We start from the raw sequence: 12,536 nt of genomic DNA on the forward strand, positions 1-12,536 counted from the left end.
TGGAGGGCTGGCCACGCAAGGGACCTTCTCCTCCGGGAGAACCCCAGGAATCACGGATGAAGGGCGTACAGTGGCCGCTCCCTCCCCCACATGTACAGTGGCCGTTGTGGCGGTTCCTCAATTCCTAAGGGCAGCAGCTGAAGAGCGTACAGTGGCCGCTCCTTCCCCAGCATGTACAGTGGCTGTTACCGTGCTGTTACTCCTGTAGGAGGAGGAGAAAGTGGATGAGGGGTGTACAGTGGCCGCTCCCTTCCCGACACATATAGTGGCCATTATCGCGGCTCCACTTCTTCCTTTGCCAATCGGAGCGAGCTCAATAGCTAACGCTCCGAGGCTGTCTCCAGATGTGGCTGTAGCTGAAGGGCATACAGTGGCCACTCCTTCCCCCACATGTACAGTGGCCATTGTGGCGTCGCTACAGGGGAAAACAACTGAGGGGCGTACAATGGCCGCTACCTCCCCGGCACGTAGAGTGCCCGTCACCGCGGTGTTGTTTGGGATTGAATCTGGAGCAGTCCCACCCCGAACCTGCTGAAGGCTGCTCCGCCCGCAGGGTCGTCTCTTCCTCCTGCGTGGTTGCTGTTGGGCCAGTTGGGCAGAAGAGGGACTTAAGGTAGGGGATCCCCGGCGCCCTTCTCACTCTGGGTCAGTCTCACCGTGACCCGGCCTGCCGTGGTGTCCTCCTGGGGTGGTGGTGGGGCTGCGGCTTGGCGGTGGGGTGGGGGGTGGCGGGGTGATCGGTCCGGTGGCGGCGGAGGTGTGTATTTTACTACCTTCTGCTGTCGAGAAGTCACGGCCCCGTGACTGGAGGTGGTATGTGCTGGTGGTGGACGTCTGGTGGGCCGGATTGATGTGTTGGAGGAGGGTGGTCCAGTGGTAGGTTGTGGGGTTTGGTTCCTGGTGAGGGTTGAGGGTGAGTCGGAGTGACGAAGGTTGTGTGGCGTTGTGTAGGAGACAGAGGAGCTGGTGGGTTGCCCATATTCTGACAGCAGGGCGGTCGTGGGGGTGCCATAGTACTCGCTCGATCCTTATCTGTGGTGGTGGTGCTTGGTGCATGGGCAGTGGCTGTATGCTGGCGAGGGAGGAGATCTTCGGCTCTTTATGGGGGAAAATTTGGTGGGAGGAGCGTTGTCCTTTGAGGAATTGGGAATTGGGAATTTTCCACCTTGCTTGATGGAGGGGGAGGGTAATGGGGGTGGTGTTAGGGGTATGGGTGGTATGTGTTGGGGAATGTGGGGCAGTATGGGGGGTAGAGGTTGGTGTGGGGGTGTATCTAGATGGTGGGCGGGAGAGGCATCCTGATCTGGTGGTTGTGGTGGTAAGGGTGGGCGTTGGTGGTGGTGTTGCAGTTCTACTATGGTTGGGGACGGTCATGGGTGGCGGTGCGGTGTGTCGTGTGTAGTGGGAATGGTCGGTGGGTAAGGAGGGGGTAGGAGTGGGTGTGTGGGTGGTGCGTGCGACAGGTGGAGTGGGTGCACGTGGTGGGTTGGTGGGTAACGCGGTGGGCAGGGTGATGCGTTGAGGGGTGTGGAAGGGGTGGGCGGTTGGTCGTGGTGGTGCGGCGGTGTTGGGTGTGGCTTGCGTCTGTTGATGGGGTTTGAGTTGGGTGGTGGGCACCACGGGTGGTGATTGAGAGTGATGTGGAGGAGACGGTGGGGTGGGCGTGGGAGAGTTATGGATGATTGGAGGTGGTGAGGGGTCGGGATTGGATAGAGGCGGTGGTGGGTCGAGGGTGGGCGTGGGGGGTGGTGGTGTGACGGTGCATGAGGTGGAGGGGGGGGTGAGAAGGAGTAAGTGTAGGAATCCGGGGAGTAATTCTCGGAAGACACTGAGGTGGGAGGTATGCGGCAGGGGGTGTGCGGCACGAGGGTGAGTGTGGGGTCATTGTTGGAGAGTTGGAAAGGACGCACGTGCCTGTTGCGGTATGTGCATGTTTGTCCCTGGTGATCAATAGTGACCTGATAGGGGTTACAGACTTTGATGATGGTGAAGGGACCGTCAAATCGAGGGGACATTTTGGTGGGAGTTGGCAGACGTGCCATGACGACGGAATCTCCTGACTTGTAGGGGTTGGAGGCGATTGTGTCAGGTTGTAGGTCTTGTTGTGCTCGGAGGTGGTGGAGACGCCTTTTGAGGTGGTGTAGGGGGTCGGTGGTGGAGGGTAGGGTGGGGGGTTGGAGGTGTTGACGGAGGGGTAGGAGGAGTGGGGCTTCCCCGAAAACTCGCTCGTGGGGGGTTATGCCGTCATCTCTGGGGCATGTGTTTAGACCCCACTGCACAATTTTGATGTGGGCCGGCCAATCATCGTTGCCTGTTTGCACAATCCTGGTTCTCACCTGGTTTAGGAGGGATCTATGACTCCTCTCGCAGACACTATTTCCCTGTGGCCAGTATGGAGATGAGTGAGAAATATGATAACCAAATATTGTTGCGAGTTCCTCCCGGATCTTGTCCATAAATTCTGGGGCGTTATCTGAATGTAGGGCTTGGGAGATTCCGAAGTAGGGGAAAACGTGGCGGACTAAAGCGTCGGCGACTGTGACAGCGTTGTGGTCTTTGGAGGGGCAGGCGATGATGAATTTTGAATAAACATCAACGAAGGTGATGATGTATTTGTATCCCGCTTTAGGTGTGAGAGGGCCGACGACATCAAACAAGAGTAGCTGCCATGGTTTTTGTGCAGCCAGTTTCCCTGATGGGCCAGGTGTGTGTGTGATGTCCTTGCCTAAGGCACAGGCACGGCACGCTTGAATGATGTTTTTGGCAATGGTGGAGGGGTTTGGTGTCCAATATATATATCACTGAAGACTTGTAAAAGCTTCTTTGTGCCGAGGTGGATGCCGTTGTCGGCGTGAAGGTGTAACATGGCATCGTGTGCGGTGGAAGGGTCGAGGATGATGTGGCCGTCTGGGCTGAATAGGTGATCGCCGTGTTGGTGTAGTTTGGCGAAGGTGCAGGGCGGGATCCAGGTGGGGCATTGTTTATCACACCACATTTGAATTAGGTCAGGTTTGGGGCAGATAGCGTTGATGGGGAGGTGGGAAAGAGCGTCAGCATTGGTGTGTAATTTTCCTGGCCGGTAGGATTTCTCAAAATCGAATTCCTCTAAAGCCTCTCGGCATTGAATGAGTTGGGCGTTGTTGGTGTTGGATTGGCATAGCCACTGGAGTGATTGGTGATCTGTGATGATGACTATGTGGGTGCCGGAGATGTATGAAAGGAAATAGTACAGTGCCCAGATGATTCCAAGGCACTCGCGCTTGGTGGCAGCGTAATTTCATTCAGCTTGATTGAGGGTGTGGCTGGCGCAGGCGATGATGTGTTCTCACCAATCCTGCACCTGAGCAAGAACAGCCCTATGGCAATAAGGGAAACGTCAGTGTAAAGATGGAAAGGGAGGTTGTAGTCTGGGAAGGCTACAATGGGGGTTGAGATGAGCTTTGATTTGAGGTTGTCAAAAGCTGCTTTTCTTGCTTCTGTCCACATGAATGGTTCGCCCTTCTTTGTTAGGTCGTGTAGTGGTTTGGTGATATCGGCGAAGCCTTTGACGAAACGCCGGTAGTATGAGGTTAGGCCTAGGAGGGCTCGTGTTTCATGGACATCCTTGGGTAGAGGGAGGTCGGCTATGGCGCGGAGTTTGTCGGGATCAGGTGAGATGCCCTCGGCTCCGATCACGTATCCTAGGAAGGAGATGGATCGCTCGGCACGGATGCATTTGGAGGGTTTGAGTTTAAGTCCGGCTTGGCGTATGCGTATGAAGACTTGTTTGAGGCAGTGGAGGTGGTCAGCCCAGGTACGGCTGAATACTATGACATCATCGAGATACGCCGGGCAGATCTCCCAGGCCAGACCGCTCAGGACGGATTCCATGAGACGGGAGAATATAGCTGGGGCATTGCAGAGTCTGAAGGGGAGGACGTTGAATTCATAGTGTTTGCCGTTTGAGGTGGAGAAAGTGGTCTTTTGTTTGTCTTCTGGATGAATGGGGACTTGCCAGTAACCTGATTGCAGGTCTAGGGTGGAAAACCATGATGAGCTGTGTAGAGAGTCGAGGGAATCGTCGATTCTTGGTAGGGGCGTGGCGTCCTTGGTGGTGACATAATTGAGTTTGCAGTAATCCTCACAGACCCGCATGGTGCCATCTTTTTTTCTAACCAGCACAGAGGGGGTGGTCCACGGGCTGGTGGAGGCAGAAATAACGCCGGCATTGAGCATGTCCTGGACCTGCCGGTCTTCCTCTGCGCGTTGTTTGGGGTTTTTGCGGCGTGATGGTTGGCGGATGGGTGGTCCGGTTGTGTGGATTTCGTGGTTGAGGTAGGTAGTGTGGCCGATGTCTGCCGGGCCAGATGAGAAAAGGTTTTGAAAGTCCAGGAGTAACTGTCGGAGGCTGTTAGTTTGGGAGGTGGATAAGTGGGAAGGTAGGCTAGAGTAGGTAGAGTGGGATGGTTGGAGGGTGGTGTTTCACAGGGCTCAGCCTGTGGTAGGGTAAGTGGTGTGGCGGCAAGGTTCGCGATATGGATCGCTCGGACATGGGGAGGGAGGAAAGTTGGGGACACTAAACATGACGACAGGGGTCCGGTTGGTAGGGCTGGGGAGAAGAGGACGGAGGTACCGGAGGTTCTGTTTAGTTGTAACCAAGCCTCGTGGTGGGGTGGAATGGTGATGGCAGAAGCGATAGTGGCAGGAAAAGTTGGAGGGGAAGGTAGTATAGGTGAGGGGGAGTATGAGGGGTGTGGGTGAGGAGATGAGGTGTTGGGTGATGGAAAAGTTGGGTTGCATGTGCAGATGAGTTGGGGTGGATGACTGTTGGGTGGTGGTGGTGTGTATTTGTTGCGTGAATGGTTAGTTTTTTTTTTTGTCTTGGGGGATGTTGGGGGCTGGACAGAAGTGGAGGTGGCGCTGGTAACAATCGATGGTGGTGTGCAGCTTTTGTAGGAGGTCCAGCCCCAGGTACCCGTCGTATGCACGGCAGGTGGGTTCAAAGATGATGAAAGGATGTCTAGTGGAAGTTTGTTGGTGGGTTTCAGTCCGCAGGGCCCGTGTTTCTCCACGGATAGGCAGGGGTCCATCCCCCACGTCCACGAGGTTGGCTGAGCTGGGAAGAAGGGGGCCAAAGGCGGAACTGTGGTGGGAGTAAAAGTGTGAGTACAGGTATGACCTGGCAGCGCCCGTGTCCACCAGTAGCCTTGCCTTGACCCCGTTCAGGAGTATTTTGTCGTAGACTGGGGGTCTGTACTTGTGTGAAGTGGCCCCTGCCACCGTGGGGAGGTGGGGGGGGCGGACCTAAAAATCCATCTGCTGAGTGTTGTCTTCTTCGTTGGGCTCCTCGTCGCCTGGTTCCGGGTATATTATGGGTGGAGTGTCATCTTGTGGGGCATCGTCCTCCAGGGAGGATACCTTTCGGCGCCCTTGTGTGAAGGACCTGTGTCGATTAGCCTTGAGCTGCTTTCTAATGTCGTGCAGGGGGCAGGTGCGACTACAGGCTGTAAATTCCCAGGGGTTGATGGAAATCAGATTGAAATTATCCCTGGGGTTAGGGCTTTTTTTCTGGGGGTGGGCCCTGGGAACGGTGGTCGATGGCTCCGTAGTAGGTTGGGTGGGCGGTGTCCTTGTCTTGGGTGTTGAGGCCTTAGTTGTAGGGAACTTGCTCACAGCGTGGATAGGCTGTGGCATGGGGTGGGCGGCAAGGAGGCGTCGGACGAGTTGTAAGTCACGATCCATGTCGCCTGAGGGATCATAGATAGTGAAATGCTCCCTGACTGTGCTTGGGAGGATTCTCAGCAGGGTGTTGAAGGTATGTTGATCCCGAGTGGCTGTGGTTGCTTCGGGATAGGAGGCGGTGACGAGGCGCCGTGCCTGGACGAAAGTGTCGTCTAGGCTACTGTCGTAGGTGAGGGCGTCGAGTTGTGAGAGGGCGACAACTCTGCCCAGTGAAGGCGTGACAGCCTGTTTCACGATGTGTGAAAATTGGTCCCATGTCAATTCAGGGACGATTTCTGTGGCGACAGTGGCGATTATTTTTCCCAGGTTGGGTACGAGTAGTGTGACCGCTATTTTCTCTCTGTCAGTATCAAACATAATATCTAAGACAGGTTTTACCTTATCCAAGTAGACGTCAATGTCATATTGCTCAGGGTTGAATCTTGGCAATTGGATGTGATGTTTGGCTGCCAGTGTGCAAGTTTCCCTATTTGTGTTCCTCCATGCTTTATTCAGATCCAGAACCACCGCTTGCCACCAGTGTTATGCGGGGTGTTTTTAGTCCGACCTCTTGTCCTAAAAACGCCCGTGACTGAGCGGGGTCCTCTTTCCGGACCGGAAGTAAAACACCCACAGAGGAACAGGGCATAAAAACTCGGCAGTACACCTTAACACATCTATTGTCTTAGTTCAATACACCTTACAATATAGGAACAGAGAGACACTGGATATGGTTTAGACAGGATAACAGAGTTGACTTCCCAATACAAACGTACAGACATACATCATACACAGATTGTGAATCACTAATACACAACACCAGTATTACAGTTTGGGCATAATTATCATTTAATATTCTGGACCAGATGCACTAGAGGTGGAAAGGACAAAGGGTCAGGTTGGTGAATGTTACTATAAACTTGTCAGGGTGCGAGTCGCGACACTCGGGATTGTCACTTAGCCGTGGCGACACTATTTCACTGGTTTCTGTCTATTCTCAGCACGCCACTAGTATAGACCCAATGTTTCTGATCGTCTTTATGCCCATACTTATTAATTCTTCCTCATTTTCTGCCTGAACATTCATATAACTGTGTGTCACTTATATTATTATTGTCTTCACTGTTTCACTGTCACTGTTCACTCCAGTCTCTATGGTTAAGACATAAGAGAAGCATTGAGGTCACCACTATGCCCTTGGTTCCTGGGATAACAGAGGTGGTGCCCAGGCGTGGGAGGGGACCCTACTGGGGAGCCCTCCTGCAGGAGACAATGAAACACCCGCAGGGGCGTCGTCGCCCGAGTCTTCTTTGTCAGGGGGGTGCAGGGAGGCTCTCCCGTCTGGGGGCCTCAACCTGATAGGTGGCCCTCAGGGCTGAGGCCAAACAACTCTAAGAGACGGGCCTGCCACCTCTTACTCCGGGCAGAGGACCGTGGGAGAGTGGGGCCCAAGCGGCCCTGCTCTGGGGCCTGCTGGCCGGACCGGGGAGCCCGGGGGCTGCGTTCGCCTACAGGGCGGGATGCCGTCAGGAGTAGACTGCGGCACCTCCTCTGCTGGGCGTCCGTCAGAGGCCAGGACCGTCCAAGGGTAGGCTGCAGGGCCGAGACAGGATCACGCCACCACTCTTGGAATGGCAGCACCTCTGGGGAACCACGCCTGGAGGGAGAGAGAAAAGGGCGTCCCACACAGCCGAGAGTTGGAGGGCCGGCCACGCAAGGGACCTTCTCCTCCGGGAGAACCCCAGGAATCACGGATGATGGGCGCACAGTGGCCGCTGCTTCCCACACACGTACAGTGGCCGTTGTGGCGGTTCCTCAATTCCTAAGGGCAGCAGCTGAAGGGCGTACAGTGGCCGCTCCTTCCCCCACACATACAGTGGCCGTTGTGGCGGTGCTGCTCCCGAAGGAGGAAGAGGCAGATGAGGGGCGTACAGTGGCCGCTCCCTCCCCGGCATGTACAGTGGCCGTTACCATGGCTCTGCCTGCCCAGCGGGAAGTAACTGAAGGGCATACAGTGGCCGCTCCTTCCCCAGCACGTACAGTGGCCGTTACCGCGGTGTTACTCCCATAGGAGGAGGAGGAAGTGGATGAGGGGCGTACAGTGGCCGCTCCCTCCCCGACACATACAGTGGCCGTTATCACAGCTCCACTTCTTCCTTTGCCAGTCGGAGCGCACTCAATAGCTAACGCTCTGAGGCCATCTCCAGATGTGGCTGTAGCTGAAGGGGGTCCAGTGGCCGCTCCTTCCCCCACACGTACAGTGGCCATTGTGGCGTCGCTACAGGGAGAAACAACTGAGGGGCGTACAATGGCTGCTCCCTCCCCGGCACGTACAGTGGCCGTTACCGTGGTTTTGTTCGGGTCTGAATCTGGAGCAGTGCCACCCTGAACCTGCTGAAGGCTGCTCCGCCCACAGGGTCGTCTCTTCCTCCTGCGTGGTTGCTGTTGGGCTAGTTGAGCGGAAGAGGGACTTAAGGTAGGGGAGCCCCAGCGCCCTTCTCACCCGCCATGGTGTCCTCCTGGGGTGGTGGTGGGGCTGCGGCTCGGCGGTGGGGTGGGGGGTGGCGAGGTGATCGGTCCGACGGCGGCGGAGGTGTGTATTTTAATTAGACTCTAAAATGTTATGGCGTATTGAAACCAAGCGCTGCCAGACGTAGGAAGCAAGCCAGCTGATGGAGCAGAGCACAGTGCGAGTGAAGACAACTGTTTTGGTTTGCTTGGAAAACTTGTTGTACCGGAGGCAGCAACTAAATATCAACATACTTTCTTGAAGTGAATTAAGTTTTATTCTTACTCACAGGGAGTTTAATGTGTCAGTAAGAATTATAATCAACTATTATTGTTGGTTAAAGATTTACATATATATTTCTATGCATGCATAAACCAGGCTGCAACCGCTGGGAAATATTTTTTTATATTACTATATTTTTTCATGCTGCATTGACAAAGCACTGTTTAATAGAGAAGAAATAGAATATTTACATATTTTTACAGTATATAAGATGCATGAAAAAGGCCATTCAATCATTCCCCGACATGTGATTTTTTTTCCATCTGAAAAATTAAAATACTGGTGATATCTGGCATTTCTCCAGTCATGCGAACGCTCCTATTGTCTTGTTACTGTTGTGACGGCGAATTGACTTGACGGCAAATTGTCCCGAAACCCTATGCTTCACCATGATCAACAGCTTATGCAACTTCGTTATCGCTGGCAACGGCTTAACCATCTCGAAACCACTGTTTACATTCACACATAATTTCGAAGAGACTACATGTAAGCCATGCAAATCTCTCGTAATAGCTTTAATAGTGTCATGACTACAATCAAACGAAAATGTCAGTAGGTAATCTGTCTTCCTCAACACGCAACTACTTTTGTTTACTGAGGATTCGTCCTTAACCCGTCACGTCCCGAGCTATTTCACACCTCCGACACCCCCTAATCCTGAGCTATTTTGGATTTTTTTTTTTTTGGTTAAAACCTCCGCTTTTCGTGAGAAACATCGAAAATTCAGAGAGAAATCGCTCTCCTGAGGTTTAAAATACTCAATACAGGTAGCAGTACCTCCTTACCTTACTGGGTTTTCTATCAGGCTGGCTCCAAAGAAAACGAGTTCTATGGGAGGGTAACTATTCCACACCACTCATAAGCGGTATTTATTTATTTATTTGGTACGAATTTATATGTAGCACGAGAGTATACTGGTTTTCAAACAGTAATATAGGCATTATAAGCATTGTTTCACTCACTAACTCATCAACATACCTGACCTTTTTTGGCGACATTACCTGATCATCATTTCTGACTGTTTCTTCCTCTAATGCTATGTAAACTTTGTCCTCCACATTGTCATCGATTGGAGAATCACTCTGACCCTGAATGTATTTATTGACGAGGACACTGGTAACAGGTGAATTGCCGAGACAATGGCGTGTGGGAGGGGGAGGTTATGCTGTGTAAGGTATTGTCCTTGCCTGGCATCTTGTACAGGAATAGAGGAAGGTGTCCCGTGTATACGTACGGAAAATCATGCACGAAAATTGAAAATTGTGCAAATTATGAACCTCACAATTGCGCAACGTACCTGTACGTCGATGGGACTAGCTGTGACAAAATGTTGCATTGTACCCATACATCGATGGGATGCCTGGGGTTAACTTACTTTTGGCTCACCGAATTAGGCTCATTGTACACGGTCCAGAGGAGAAAGAGACCTTAGAATGGCAAGTAAGAGTAAGTAGTAAAAATTATGGGACTGAACTGTGAAATCAGCACGGATTTAGTTGGCAAAATTCCCAATGCCGCTGGCATAAGAAATAACCAATCATCCCGGTAGTTCTTCTCTCTGCAGTGCGAATGACTGTACGTCTGGCAGCCGGCGGCTCATGCGCAGTGAACGCAAGGAGTCACGATCAGTGAGGGAGTCAGATCTGAACGCTACACCGCCACCAACCCTAGATATCATCACTTTTGTTTTATCTGCATTTACTCTTAAGCCCTTGTGCCCCATACCATCTCTCCACTTCCTAAATCTTTCCTCCTCCTCCCTTTTGTTCTCTGCAATCAACACCAAATCATCAGCTTATAACATCTCCCATGGGAGTCCGTTTCTGAAGCCACGTGAGAGGGCTTCAAGTACCTTCAGCATACAATATGGATGGGAGTTATACACGATACACTATTCACTATCAAATGTACTAGACAGACTAGAGGGACCTGACTGGTTTGTGTGGTATTGGTATCACGCAGGATACTATCCAGTTGTAAGGACACTGAACGGACACTGTACACAAAGTGATGGTAGATTTCACACAGTTTGTTACTTGGGCTTGAGTACCAATCTGAATACCTGTGTCTTGCTGTGTACTATGCAGTGGTAGGAGCACTAGTAAGACACAGTACACAATATGAAAATAGAGACACACGGCACACTACACAGTCACTAGAGCATTAGTCCAGCACTATATACAACACGAGCACTATAGTCACAATATGTACTGAGCAGTCACTGTTACACTGGGTAGGCTGGAGGACTCCGGCTAGGCTGCAGGGTCTCCAGGCGTCGGACAGGTGTTGAAGAGGTCCTGTCTGGAGTCCCTTCTCTCAAGGGCCATGAGATGATCCTCAAAGGTGACATCGTCTGCTGCAGGCTGTGGTCGGGCATGGTGGAAGGCCCTCTACTCGTGGGGCCTGGCTGGGCAGTCCGGTCCTCAGGGCTTGGGCCAAACAGCGTGAGTAGGTGTGCTTGTCTGCACCCACCCTGGGGAGGAGGTTGCCGTCGTCTAGGGCTGGGGAGGTCGTGCCCCGGGGTTTCAGGGGCACCATGGTGAGCCTGGCATCTGCTTTCTCCCTCCCAACAGGCCGCTGTTGGGTTCAGGCTGTGGTGTCGCCTCCAGCAGGAGTCCGTCAGCTGGCCATCTCCCACGGGTCCCGGCTGGATGGCACACATTCCTAGGGACAGCACAGGACCTCGCCACACTTCTTCCAGGCAGGAAGGCTCCTCCTGGGGGCTGCCTCTGTGGGGAGGAAGAGAGGAATGTCCCGCTCGGCTACAGGAGGGATGAGCTGAGCAAGGGTCGTCCTCTGCTGGGGAAGTCTCAGGGGGTGAGAGACTTTGGTGGTGGTGTCTCTCCCTTGCATAGATGGAGGCCATCGCTGAAGTCCCGTGGGCAACAGTGGGAAGGCGGCTAGAAGCTGTCAATGAGGCCTGACTTCCTAACAGGACTGTGGGCGAGGTGCCAGTGGAGGCTGTCACCTGACCATGGGTGTTATGCTGGGTGTTTTTAGTCCGACCTCTCATCCTAAGAATACCAGCGACTGAGTGGGGTCCTCTTTCCAGACCGGAAGTAAAGCAGCCACAAAGGAACAGGACATAAAAACCAAGCAGTACACCTTAACACATCTATTGTCTTAATTCTTACACCGTGACAATATACACAAAGAGATATTGGATATGTATAGGGGCAGGAAACACAGAATTAGCCTTTAATACAAATGGGTAGGGTTACACGCACAATAGGTCACTCTTCACTTGTACATGGATATTTGATACTAATACTACATTACCCGGATACGGTTTCTAGGCAGAGATGGCGTTTTATATACTGAGTTCATTTCACTAGGAGAGGACGGGACCAAGAGTGGGGGGAATGAATATTACCATAAGTGGGTAGGATGTGGTCGCGACACTCACGGGAGTCACTTAGTCGCAGTAGCACTAGTTCACAAGTTTCTGATGAATCCCGCATGTCTCTGACTTTAACCCACGATTTCTAGAAGTCCTCCCGTATATAGTTATTGGTCTTTTCTGTTCTGCCAGGTACTGGGTCACTGTGCACTGTGTGTAACTCTAGTCACTTATGTATCACTTAGGCCTTTACTCTGTTATTTGTCACTGTACACTATTGTGTTGATTGTTCACTGTACTAGTATTATTAGTGTCACTATGTACCCATATTTTCCCTGGGTATCACCTGCTGCACGTCCTGGGCGTGAGAGAGGGGCCCTACGGGGAGCCCTCCTGCAGGGGGCAACGCACGTCCATAGGGGCATCACTGCCCGGGTTGTAGTCGTTGTTGGGGTGCAGGGAGGCCCTCCGATCTGGGGGCCTCGACCTGGGAGATGGCCCTCACACTGGGGCCGCGTTGGTGAGGTGCAGGGAGGCCCTCCAGTCTGGGGGCCGTGTTGGTGAGGTGCAGGGAGGCCCTCCAGTCTGGGGGCCTCGACCTGGGAGGTGGCCCTTGGGACTAGGGCCGAACAGCTGCAGGAGGCAGGCCTGGCACCTCTGGCTCTGAGGAGAGAGAGAGCCTGGATTGTCTGGGCCTGGGGGTTG

Source organism: Coenobita brevimanus, chromosome 114, assembly GCF_032717465.1.
Source record: "Coenobita brevimanus isolate Jiangsu-jjx chromosome 114, ASM3271746v2, whole genome shotgun sequence".
In the NCBI taxonomy this organism is placed as follows: domain Eukaryota; kingdom Metazoa; phylum Arthropoda; class Malacostraca; order Decapoda; family Coenobitidae; genus Coenobita; species Coenobita brevimanus.